Below are 14,056 nucleotides of genomic sequence, written 5' to 3'. Positions count from 1 at the left end.
TTAACCCCATTCAAACCTTTGGGGAGAGATTGTAACCCTTCAGGTCATCATTCAAGTCCAACTGTGACATCTGACCTCACAAATATTCGCAATACTGTCTCTCCACAGAGTTTTAACAACAAAGAGAGGGCCAATTCGATTTTCTTCACTTTCAGTTCCTACATGGCTTTTGTCTATATAACTGTAGGCTACTATATCTTGGGAGCACTCAGGAACCGAATAAGCATCTGAGATGACCCAGGTACTTTTGCACTGAACTACTGTCAGTGTCAGCCATCCGTTTTTTCTTTAGTTTTATTTTTTTCTAGACTTTGAATTCAGCAGAATTCATGTTTTTCAGGGTTTTTTTTACGTGAGCCATCTGGACCTTATGTGTAAAACCACCAACTACATTAGGTTCCCTGCTAGCGCGTTTGGCCTCCTCACCATTTCTGAAGTGATCCCCAACTCAAACAATTGCTCTCCTGTGAGGAGTAGTGTGTTAAACGTGTGTAAGCGCAGCACCGTGCAGAATATGAGCTATCGTGTTGAGAAGCATAAGTCAGGACATTTATCTCTATAGGGTTTCAACTGTAAACATGCCACCTACTGACACCACCACCTGCACACCCACCACCTACTTCGGTATGGTTTCATAACTGTACTTGGCAACGTTCGATTAAATGTGACTGGCATTCATCTGCTGCCGTGCCCATTGGCCCATTATGCTTTCATAACCGCTTGTTTGCTTGGAAATGATTTGAATAAAAATGCAGCTACCAGATGCTGTTTATTATTACTATTATTATTAATAGTGACAATGAAGAATGGTGTTGTTGTCTCACTTCTGCTGCAGATCTGGTTGTAAAGAAGTGATTTATATGTACGCATTGAGTGACATCAGTAATCGCTGGTGCTGTGAAAATGATTGGCAGGTAAAACGCCCATTCATGATGGCATGAACAGTGACTGTAATGGCAACCAATGAAGTTATATACACAGTGTGCAGGAATGTGGTACTGAAATGTGAGTGATGGCGACAGGTTAGGTGATGAAAGGCCGCATATTCCTCCTGATGCTTTTCCAAATATCTATCCTGTAAACTGAAGAAATCTGGTCACTAGTGGGGTTTTTTTGTGTCATTAAGAGGATTGCACTAAACTATTAAACAATGCATGACTCTCCAGTTGATAATCACTGCACTAAAGAGGCACGTCGTTTACTGCTATTTTGTTTTAATGAACAAAGTGTCATGTAGGCCAAAATCAGATAACATGAATTACAGTGAGTATGTCTACAATGTGATTTTGTTGGAAGTTTCCAACAATGTTGCAAGTTGAGCTCAGTGTTCCACACACTATGTTAATACGTGGGCCACCACCCAAGAAGTTTTCAAGAAAATTTATTAAATATATATTTAAAAAGAAGAAAAAAAATGTGTTGCGACAGGATATATCGCATGTAACGTTAGTTCGCCATCACTCACTTGTAGATCGTGAGGCTAGAGGAGAGATAGTAACAGGACTGAGACACACCTCCCGTCTAACCCGCCTCCCAATAAAGCATTTTATCTTAAAATTGCATGAAATTAAAGGCAATTTTCTATTCTTTTAATTCTAATTTCTAGTTCCTAATTCTAAATCAGTCACAAGAGCTCGGCTGATACTGGTATCGGCCACCGTCATGAGTACCGATACCTTGAAATAGGGCCATGTATTGGCCCATTACCGATACCTGGTATTGGTATTCACCAATCCCTAACTTAAGCACATAAAAATTTTACAAACAAAAACTACTTTTCTAATTACAAAAAATTATATAGACGCTATTATTAGTATTTTAACACAGACTTAGAGAGCAGGTTGTAAAGATGTTCAGCTGTTGTCAAATTTGTCAACCACTTATCAATTACTTTTGGACCACATTTTTCTTTAAACTTCAGGTTGAATTCCTGGTTTTCGACGGCCAAATCGTTCAAGTGCCACTGGTCCACTGTGTTGAAAAAGATTAAGTGAGACTACTCAGTTTCTGACATGAAACTGCAAACATTCCAGCTAAGAGTCATGTCAAATAGATGCTGTGCAACATGCAGCTCCTAAAGCAAAACTTCACAGTCTGATGCCCTGATATTGTCAAGTGAAACGAAATGCTCACTTCTTTTATCACAGGAGGCTGCAGCGACTGGCAGATAGCGTTCATAATGGCTATACACCAGGTCACACTCAAACAAACCCATATATTGGCCGAACCTGCACCTACGACAGGGACAACTCTTTGACCTTGTGCTTTCACACAATTAATCAGTTTCCTGTCTCAGCTCCATGTCCAGATCTGACCCCCGTGTTCATGTCCTGCAGTCGTCTATTTGTTGGTGCTTCTTTTTCTGTGAGCAGCAGCATCCCACCTGGGAGCAGCTGGCTGCAGGAGAGGCAGCGAGGAAATATTGATCGTAATAAGCCTGGCAAATGACCTCTGGAGTATTTTTAGACTAGTGCCAAATAACTCGGGAGGATGTGGGCCATTTCCATGAATGAGGAATGAGTTGGTCTTTCTCTCACGCAAGACGACCCCCATCGGGATGTAGGAGAGTATGCAAAACCTCCTCCTGAGGATCTGTTAATTATTCAACCCCGAAACCAATCTCTGAGCCCCCCTTGCTCTGTGTCCCCTGTGCCCTCTACAAGAACACACCATTGAGTGATTGAATTGTACGCTGATGAAACAATCCACGCCATCTTTAAAGTTAAAAGCCACGTGTCATAAATCAAAGTAAACATCCCGGCCAACTGAGTGATTCATGCGATTTATTATCCTCATGTAAATGTCTGCTGTCCCCGGTGAGACAAAGGCACACATTGAAAGAAGAATATGCTTTATGATAACGTCGGATTAAAACAAAGTATTATGAGTAATCAGGTAAATATTGCAAGATGTTTTTATGCCCGTGTCACTCACATATTGTATTTACCCGTACCTCCATGTAGTTTCCTCTCTGATGAACTCTCTAAATGACTTTGACAGCTGTTTAAATTTGCAGATATACAAACAATTTATGAATGTAAACTGGGCTTTTAGCGCGAGTGTTTCAAACTTAAAAACATTCCTTGTCAAGCCAAACAATGTTTGGAAAAGCTACCCATCCTGCTAAATGGCAGGTTTTGAGATCAAATGTACAATCTGCATCTTTTTTTAATCGTATTTTTATAATATATTGAATCACTCTATTAGTGCAGATTGCAATGGTACCAATTGGTAGTGATGTGAAAATGAAGCTTCATGAAGCACTTGTAATATTTTTTGACTCCTCTAGATGGCACTCTTGGTTGAAAGATGCAGTGGAAATGTAATCAATTTCCTTTGCACTAGCCTTTATATTTAAACCAAGAGCACCATCTAGGGGAGTCAAAAAATATCACAAGTGCTTCATGAAGCTTCATTTTCCCATCACTATCAATTGGCACTGCATCACACTCAGAGGTGTTTCTAGTATTGACGTTACCTCATTTAGCTACAACAGTGTAGCTGGACACCACTGAAAACTGGTAAACCTCCATTACAAACTTGCTTTAGACACCTGATTCCTTAATAACACTGTTAAATCATTATTATTATTATTGTTATTATTATTACGCGTTAAGTGCAAGGCATGACTAGAATTAGTCAACTCAATGAGCTAAACCAGTGGTGTCAAATGTACAGCCCGCGGGCCAGGTCAGGCCCGCAAATGAATTAAATCCGGCCCGTGAGATGATTTTGTAAAGTAAAAAAACGAGCAATGTCAGACCAATTAATCAGCCGGGCACAATCAAAACATATACATTTGTAATTTCACAAGCAATCCTCAGATGAGCAATGCAACTTGTATACGGAATTTCCCTGGATGTCATTATTTTACACACAACCAAAAGTTGTAGGTTTGTTTAAAAAATAATAAAAAATTCAAACAAAAGCATAGACCAACATAAATCAAACAAACGTGCAAAATACGACACACATGCAATTACTGGTAACACATATGACAAGGATTAACGTCCTCATAACTTCATTAACTGCACCACACAATGCATTATGGGAACAATATACTGTATATGCAAAATAATACAACATTTTGTTACAGATACAGGTCATGTAGCCACAACTTCATATCATATCATATTCTGTATTCTGAGTATTGCTGACCCACCGGCCGCATGATTAGCAGTCTTCTTTCAGTGCTAAAAGTGTTCCAAGAAAGCACATTTCATTTTGATTGACACAAAATGTGGGCGTTCACACATTTGTGAGATTTGCATCTTCACAACTAATTCCTCCAGAACAAAAACAGGCTTGCCTGTTTCCTTACGGGGTGCACCCACTCCTCTAATCCACCATCGCATTTCTCTAATGACTCAAATTAGACAACAAAACACTGATGTATAATCCCCAGATAGGGATTTCAATTCAAAACCTAGGGTGCAACAAGCTTTAGACTAATCTTGAACTATTCAGCTTTCAGGCCTTGGAGTAAGTCTTGTAAATCCATCAGTGTCACAACAGTGCTACTGGAGTGTGACTCTAGTTTTTAATGGAGTGCAATGGTGCCCACTTTGCTCGCAGTTGTTAGATGCTGGGAGAATATTGTATAGCTCAAGCCTACTTAAATAAATGGTTGGGACTGTTGAAGTTAATACTTTTATGACAAAGAAAATGTGTTCTTAACTTGAGTTCTTGGAAATACAATGATTAGCATTGGACTGATGACGTTTCTAAATAATATTTTGATTCGAATGTGGCGACTAAGTGGTTATTAAAAGAACATGCAAGAGGTGTTTGTTTGTTTTTAGCAACATTTCACCATCATTGTGAAACTGTCTCTGTAGAAATAATTAACTTAGAATGCTAAGCGTACTACATACACGCATCATTTTGGTTGTCACGAATAATTTGGCCATTAGTGGGACCATCTATGCACGATATGCCTAAATAGAGACTAAGCAGCATGAAATAACATGCAAAACCCGTACACAAACTAAATGATTTTGCAAATAAATTCATGACGAAGTCAGATTGCTTCGGTGTGCTTTCTGTAGATAAGGGTTATGCCTTTTTGCCCACTCCAAAGAACAAAAATGTCCATTGGGTTAGAAATTGTAATGAATATGCAAAAAAAACAAACAGCATTAATTATTTTCTGTAAAATGACTTTCTGTTTAATAATTCACTTTCACTTGAATGTGGATTCGACACACACTAGCACTTATTTGCCGCCAGGTTAGAAGGATGTATGACACTGTAAGCCACTAAGAAGGTTCCTTGGTAATGCCAGATATTTTTCATCTTATATTATGACCCAGTGAACGAATGAATGTGGTTCTGAAGCTGATAGATTATGGTGACACGACAACCAACATATTGTTGCTTAAGTAATTCAATTGGCTCAATTGAGTGTTCACTTGACTTTAATGGTTGTCCTCTTTTCCCTATGAATGATATCAGAGAAGCAGCCTCCTTTTCAGTAACTCTTAAGCTGCCGCCAGGATGTGAGGCAGCCTGGCCAATGAGAACGGAGCGTTGTGGAACAAACCGATTCCTCCTGGCAAGGCAAAGCAAAACCTTATCGCTCCGCAGATGCTTAGGAAGTCAATGGGGAAGGGTGGTTAGAAATGGTGGTGGTTGAAGGGGGTTGCTCTGATGGGATTTTCTTCCTGGGATACTGCTGCGTTCACGGCATGTATCAATAAAGCCCTCTTAACTGCTTAATTGTATTCTGTAAATTGCCAGATCAAGAGGAATTTGAAAGCTACCTATGTTGTGGGTTGGATAGACTTTGTGGGTCCCTGACTTCAAATGCTTGCTATATCTACTACAAAGCTATATATTACTACTTTCAAGTATTTCTTGCCTATGTTATCTCTGAATCCACTTTCTAGTGAAAAAAAACAAGTTTGTTGAAAAAGAATGTGAATGATGTTTTCGTTCTATGTACAGTATGTTCTTTGGATACATGCCGTCACTCACTGGAAATACCTTTTTTTTTTTCTGCCTTGCTCACATTTACGATCATCGCGCAGGAGACGGAGCGACCTGTCAATCAACTGCAGGAGCATTGACACCCACGCGTTAGTGATAAAGTCCTCGCCCTACTCATTCTCTGATTGGTGCACCAGTCCTCATGCCTTTAATTAAGACAGAGAGTGCACCAGCCAGTTAGAGGCAGCGAGGGTGGGTCATGGTTGAATGGTGCGCAAAAACTGCACATCCAAGAGAATTCAGAAGTGGGTAGACGCAAAATTGAGGATTCAGAAGTGGGTAGACGCAAAACTGAAGTGGGTACCCGCGTATCCCTGGACTACACCACTGCTTAAGGTCCAGCCTCTCTGATGGCAATACGCTATGATGCATTCTGACTTGAATGGAAAAATTCAGATTAATTCGTTTTCAACTGCCAATTCGCTACTCAATTCCTGTCACCACCTATGAGAACATTTGCTGCTGCAGTATTTAAATTTTCCCTTTTACCTGTGAAATAATTGTTTCAAAATCCAAATCAGAGGTAATCTAGCATCCTGTATGTATTGTGTCAAGGGTTCCAATTCTGCTTATCTAGCCCAGACAGTGGCTATTTCACCCCTATTTCCCTCATGAGTTAACGCTTGTGGATTCTGGCAAAGAAAATTACAAAAAGTCTTTGACGGAGCAGAGACTTTAAGCATTAGTGGGTTCAGGGTGGGCCGCCATCTGCCTTGTTGGGTCGAGAAAGTAGAAGAGTGGAGTAAGAGGGAAAAGTGACAAGAAGAGCAAAGAGAATGCGACACAGTAACGTGTGAATAATAATCACATGCAGGCTCGACCACACATCAGTGATGATTCTGTCAGGTTTGCTTTGTCTTCGCATATCTATTTTGAAATAACTACCCCTTGTATGAGTGGGTGTTTTTTCTTTATCTTAAAAAGTCAAACACACGTGGACAGCATATTATTTCTCTCTCTAAAAAAAAAAAATGATGTGAATGCTAGTGATGGGAAAATGAAGCTTCATGAAGCACTTGTGATATTTTTTGACTCCTCTAGATGGCACTTTTGGTTGAAAGATGCAGTGAAAATGTAATAAATTTCCTTTGCACTAGCCTTTATATTTAAACCAAGAGCACCATCTAGGGGAGTCAAAAAATATCACAAGTGCTTCATGAAGCTTCATTTTCCCATCACTAGTGAATGCTGCATGTAAAAAAACAGAAAGGGACATCATTTTGACTGTGCAACACAAGGAAGTCGTCTGCACAGACATTTCCATAGAAAAGCATGTGGTTTATGAGGCTCTCAAACTCAATATGATATGAAATGAGCCATACAGAAGCACATAATTCTGGAAGTCAGTATGCTATTGGTTGCATTGCCCTTGAAGTGCTGGTGTCAGATGGGAAAATGAAAGCAAGTTTTTGCATGTAAATGCATCGCACATTAATTTTTATGGCTCAATATGTGTCCATGAAGTCCGGTCACTCATTGGGACACGTGAATCTGCCTCACTGATTTCCCCACAACATAATGATTAATTGCAGATGTTTTGCGAGCTGATACAGTTCTTTTAGTTTTTAACATCGTGGAAAGGCGCAACGGCCACTTTATGACGCAAGCTGTTAAAAATAACAGCTAGGAAAGGTCGATAAGGGAGATTCATTTCTGGGGACACGGTCTTAAAAGTTGACTGTACAGTAATGATGTCTCCTGAGGATCCAGGATTGTAGAGTTTCAAAACAAGGGGGGAAAGCGAGGAACTGGAGGCAGAGGAACTTCAAGCTCTGAAGGCGTTGCTGAGTATGGTGTAAATCGTGGAATAATTTGCAATATATTATTATTGCAATATTCTGTCAAATATGCTGTGCTGTGCTTAGGTAATATCACGACGTGCATGAAAGCCTAGTGGTTAACACGGCTGCCTAACAGTCAAGAGATTCTAGGTTTGAATCTTGACTCAAGCCGGCCAGTGTGAAGTTTGCATGTCTGCCCCATTTTTTTTCTCTCGGGTATCCTATTTAATACAAAAGATGAGCGATTCATTAAATACTCTAAATTGCCCATAGGCATAAATGTCATTTGTTTGTACCTTGCAATTCACTGCAACAAATTCACTGTAACATAGTATAAAATACCATTTTCTCTCATAATACATCAATCATTTAATAGCTTGATGTTTCTAATTATTTATGAATGATTTTTTCGTAATACATGAAAATACAAGACAAATGTCACAGGTCCATATAAAAGGATAATACTGTAGAAGATAAAAAGACAACATATTATAATCCAGTTGACACATAAAGCTAAACGTCAGCTTCCTTAATAGTGCCTCAAATGTTGGCACGCTAGTAGCCACAAACATTGACTGGCACGTTGCCACCTTGGAACTGCTGCAGCCTCAGTGCATCATTGGAAACTATTTTAATCCTCTGCATAGTCAATTTATTATAGTTGGATCACAACTGAGGAATGTATGGTGTAATATACCTGTTGGTCCCCAACAGTGAACAATTAGAGCACATAGCATGCTAACTAGGAAATATACTGTATTTAGAATGCTGTTGACAGAAAATGATTACTTTATTCATAATGTGTTTGGCAGATTTAAAAGCATAAATGCAACACAATGTAACTTCTCAGCCACTCTATGTTGTATGTATGCAGTGCACTTGTTTTAAATGGTTTAATCTGACTTCAGGAAGAACACATAGGAATAAGACAGGTTAGAAGCAGGTTTTTAACAATATATAGCAAAGTAAAATGATGTGAAAGCTCATGGATGTTATTAAAGTATTGTCTTTAGATCCAATTCAGTAGAAATCACGTTTGTTTTTTGTTTTTTACAAATGTAATCACCTAATCTTGACCTGTCAATCACTCAGTGACTCAATACACTTAAAAGCAAGGCATGCCAATAAATGCTTTAATATTTTGTTAGATACACTGTGTTGACAAAACAGGACTCGGAAGAGCTCAAGCCACTTGTGACTAATTCAAGACTTTTGTGTCCGGTGTGAACGAACCATTAGGATTATATCCTCTCTCCTATCCTGTATCTCTTTTACAGGAGCAAATCCCCCATACAAACGGATGATTGAAATGTTGTGACATTACATAATAAAAAAACATCTCATGTAGCATTTTTTGTTTGATTTTGAGGCTCATTGGCTGCTACCGCCCCAACCCAAGCAATGTGTTTTATGTGAGGCCACACATAATGCACATGCCAGAAAGTGGTACTGGTTATGGCTAACTAAAAGGGGCAAAGGGAATTGAGACCTACAGTATTACACAAGGGACGTAAAGAATCACCTGTAAAAAAACAAAAACATTTTGCCATTTTTCATAATGCTTTGGACAAGTAACATTGTAAACAATGCTCAGCTTTCATGTGAGGAAGCGCATTATGGTATATAAAATCACTTTCTATACATATTCAATACAAAAGATGCCATCTTGCTGTTTGTATGATAATCTAAGTGAAATGAATCCCACACAAACGCAGCAGCATCCTTTGTGTATGTTTATGAGACACGGCAAGCATTCAGCTTATGCAAATGTGACCCCTTTTGCATCCACATAAGAAACAGTCAGCTTTTAATGTCAATATACAGCGTACCATTTGCAATTGCTCGTTTTATGGGGCAGTTGCGTCGACTGTTTTCAATTGCATTGAGGAGGGACTTACAATTGTGAGCAGGTCAAACGTTTTACTTCTTCAATAATGGATGAGAATCTGTGGATTCATCCAAGGTGTACTTACCATCGCTCAAACGATGGGTGGGAAGGTGAACGATTTCCTAGTTAAGTTCAGATAGGGAAATCCTGATCAGCCTTAGGTGCAGCTGGCCAAAGGCCAGAGGAAGTCAGCTACTTTTATGTAAGCAACTTTTTGGAAAAGTAGTACTTGTCAGTCGCGCCTTTGGTATTAATCGATACCAAGTATATATTGGTGCCAATATCGCCGATATCGATACCAAGTACTTTTAGGTTCATAAAATATTATTGCATTTTAAACAATTTGTCCTATCAAATAACTTATTTATTTATTTATTAAATAATTAATTTATTTATTTATGCAAATTCAACTTTCTTGTTAGGTCCTTAAACACGCCTTATCCTTTACGGAAACATACCTGGGCTATTATTTGCATTTACAATGGAGCAGGACAACCACAGCATATGAATGCCAAAAGCACAGGGGCGTCCAAACTTTTTACTCTGAGGGCCACATGCTGAAAAACTGAAGGATGCAAGGGCCACTTAGAATTTTTAAATTCATTTTTATACTTTAAATTATCAAACACCAAAAGCAGTCAGTCAAGCAATTGCATATTGTATACATATAAAAAAAAATAATATTTTCTTTCTTTCTTTTTTTTTTTTAAACAGTGACCTGAACAGCTTTCTGTAAGAGAAATAGTTTAGGATTTCACAAGATATTGGTGTGGTCGAGAACCTGCAACCCACCAAAAAATATCAGCCCCCTGCACTGGATGGCAGTCAAATGCCATCTCTGCATTGAGAACCAAAACAGGAGCATTCTGTCGTGAGCTCACCATCTTTAAAGCTGTTACTTGGGAATCATTCATATGATATTTTCATAATTTTGATCTTAATAAAAAGGAGAAAATTGAAGAAACCATGTAAAAATTAATTATCTTTATTCAACACAGTGTTATGCACAGAAATGCTATTATTTGTTTTATTGTAAATAGTCAATTTGCATCTTTGCACATTTAGAAAAGTTGTACAGTATAAAAAAGCTAATTTAATAGTAGCAAATGTCATCGTCGCTTAAAAGTGGATGGTGGGCCACAAATGGCCCCGGGCCACAGTTTGGACACCCCTGCAGTAGCACTTCATCTTACCCATTTAGACACGGAGTTCTGTTTTCCATGTTCGCAGCACTGAAGCAAAAAAGTAACTTGGCAGGAATTTAAATGTTTCCGCGTCATCAAGCGGTTGTCAGCATTGCTGGTAAACGTTGGTGAATCCACCTGTTCACCTTACAGAAACAAATGCAACTTCTAATGTGAATGCAATGCGTTGGTGAAGTGACAGGCATGCGCACAAAACACAATGTCACATGACGTATACGGTTTATGGATGTAAATATGGTCCTTCATATAGATGCTCCTCTCAGATTAACAGAGGAGCGAGGCGGGGAGGACCTAGAAATATTTGGGGGGAAATCGTACCACGATTATCATCCTCCCTATTTCATGGAGACTTCCACTAAAGATGAGGTTAGATCACTGCCATGCATAACAAATGGCGTAGCTGAATTATTACTGCATGAGAAAGTGCTAAATCACAAATCACAAAATCGGCTGCTTTCAAGAAGATTGTAAGAGAAATACAATGCAATGCATTTTCTTTATTTTCATGACTATTTACATTGTAGATTCTCACTGAAGGCATCAAAACTAAGAACAAACACATGTGGAGTTATGTACTTAAAAAAATGTGAAACAATTGAAATCATGTTTTATATTCTAGTTACTTCAAAATAGTCACTCTTTGCTCTGGCGACCTTTTTTTTGCATACTCTTGATATTCCCTCGATGAGCTTCAAGAGTAGTCACTTGAAACGGTTTTCCAACAGTATTAAATGAGTTCCCAGAGGTGAGAATGTCAAGAGTGTGCCAAGCAGTAATCAGAGCAGAGGGTGGCTATTTTGAAAAAAAAATTGAATCTAAAACATGTTTTCCGTTATTTCCCTTTTTTGTTGTTAAATACATAACTCCACATTCATTGCGTTCATTCGTAGTTTTGATGCCATCAGTGATAATCTACAATGTAAATCATGAGAATAAAGCAAATATATTGAATGAAATGTGTGTGTGCGTGTGTGTGAGTGCGTGTGTGTGTACGTGTAATGTAATTCTTGATCATTATTTTGTATGATATTTTGACACGTTTTTCACAGATTTGTTATTCAGATACGGTCTGTTTTAATGGATGGAAAATTAGCATATTTTGGCTGTTTTAATAAATTAACTGTACTCATGCAGCACCTTTTGAAAAAAAAAAGAAGATAACTATGACTTGCTTATTTTTCAACAAGGTAAGGTAAAGGGAGCTTTGTCAGGCAATTCCAACCATGACTTCACTGTAATCTCTTCTGTATCTTATCACCATTTCTCACCGTGTCTTTCTCGCCCGATAAACTTCTTGCTACCAGATATTGTGTGCGATTTTTTTTGTTCACTGCTACAGTTGCTTGATGCGGGACCGAGAGAAAGATTTAAAGACATACAAGTTGAATATTCTTTTGATTATGCTCTGACACTTTTCGTTGCATCATGTTGGGACGGTACAACTTTTACAAACGTGCACAGTAAGTGAGCACACGTCGGCCACTTTTGTGAAGAAAAATTAATTCCATTCTATGTAAATGTACAATTATTTTGTACAAGAGAATAACAGCTAGGGGCCTGGCTTCTGGAAAGAACCAAGCCATTTAATTTGCATTTAAATAAACACAGCTGAACTGACCAAAGTAATTTGTTCACGAGAGCTCGGTGGTGTTTGATTTGTGCGTGCGTGTTTCATTCTTACTGCTCCTTTGTGTGTTGTTACAATTGTTTCATTGCATGATGAGAATCCTTCCCCCTTGATTTGCAGGTATACGGCAAGGTCGCATGCAAAGAGATGCCGACTTCATCCAAATGGGCACAAAGGCTCATTTCTACACTTCAAGGGTGTTGAAGCGGAACGTTCATTTGAGCAGATGAATTGGCAGTCAATGTGTGAAATCAACCTCTTAAACTGTTTGGATCTCAAACAAAGACCGCTGTTGTCCCATTATTATGGGGGCATTATCATTGGCTTCAAAACGGCTTTTGGGTTTAGCTAATGACTACTTAGAGAAGTGATTGATGTGACATGAGCACACTTATTACAGTCAGGTGAGCCATATATTGACTTGGTTTATCCAGCATGACATCAACACAGAAACGCATGCCTGAATGCAAATTTGAACGCGGTTCACAATTTCTTATTGATGTTTAAATTCAAGCGTGGAAGTTCATTTCAATTTCATTTCAATTGAGTGTTTATGCATGTGTGTGCACAATTGTGCTCTTTTTGAATTGCCTGCGCAATAACCTCACTGTGTTTCACAGTGAACTCATTTTTAATTTGGTTTGGAATTGTCTAGGGTTGCGGGAAATTTGCCAAGATATTCCCAGTGGAAAAGAAGACCCTACGAATGGAAACTGTGATTTCTACAAAGGTCTGGTCAAAATTGAACCTTCACAACGGATTGCTAGACCAGAGCATCATCTCATTTCTAAACAAACCTCCTTGCCCTGACAACGCAATGGAAAATACAAGCACGACATTTTAATTTACTGAGGCCAAATAAATACTGACAGAAAATACAAAAAAGGCTTGGCGAATGATAATAATAATTTATTGCACTGTGAGTAGAAGGGGAACATGCTTTCAGAAGCATGCACCTTTTTTTCCTATTTTTTTTGCTTTCATACCTTGGGCCTTTTTTTCCTATATCCATGTTTAGTTGTACTTGATGCAGTGGTTAATTTAGAATTTCACAGTCATAGTAAAAATGCATTTCTCATAGTAACAATGCTTTGTGTAATTGCAAGTGATGTTAAAAATTCATAGTACTATTTGATGCAGTATGGGCTTTGATTTAGCTTTCATTTGTTTGTTTTTTAATACAGAATTTCTGAACTGTTCAAGTGTACCTAATATAGTGGCCGGTCTGTGAAAATTCAGCAGTGGGTTGTAAGTCAGCATTCAGCACATTTAATTGGATTGACTTTTATTCTAACAGACATCATAAGATTAACAATGTATCCAAAGAACATACAGTTTTCTTCATTTTTTTTTAAATCACAAGAACAATGTTTACTCTAAATCATATAATGCCCTGAAGAAGAGACATCCCACCAACCTACCGAAATTTCACTTACAAGTGCTTATTTACTGACAACAGATTTAAATTTAGGATACATACTTGGGCTGTCAAAGTTAAAGCTTTAACTAATCAATTAATCACAAAAATATCGCATTAATCATGTATTAATGCAGATTAATCGCACTA

This window comes from Leptonotus elevatus, chromosome 2 (genome assembly GCF_054856555.1).
Source record: "Leptonotus elevatus isolate MCC_2025b chromosome 2, RoL_Lele_1.0, whole genome shotgun sequence".
Lineage (NCBI taxonomy): Eukaryota > Metazoa > Chordata > Actinopteri > Syngnathiformes > Syngnathidae > Leptonotus > Leptonotus elevatus.
This window is presented reverse-complemented; position numbering follows the sequence as displayed.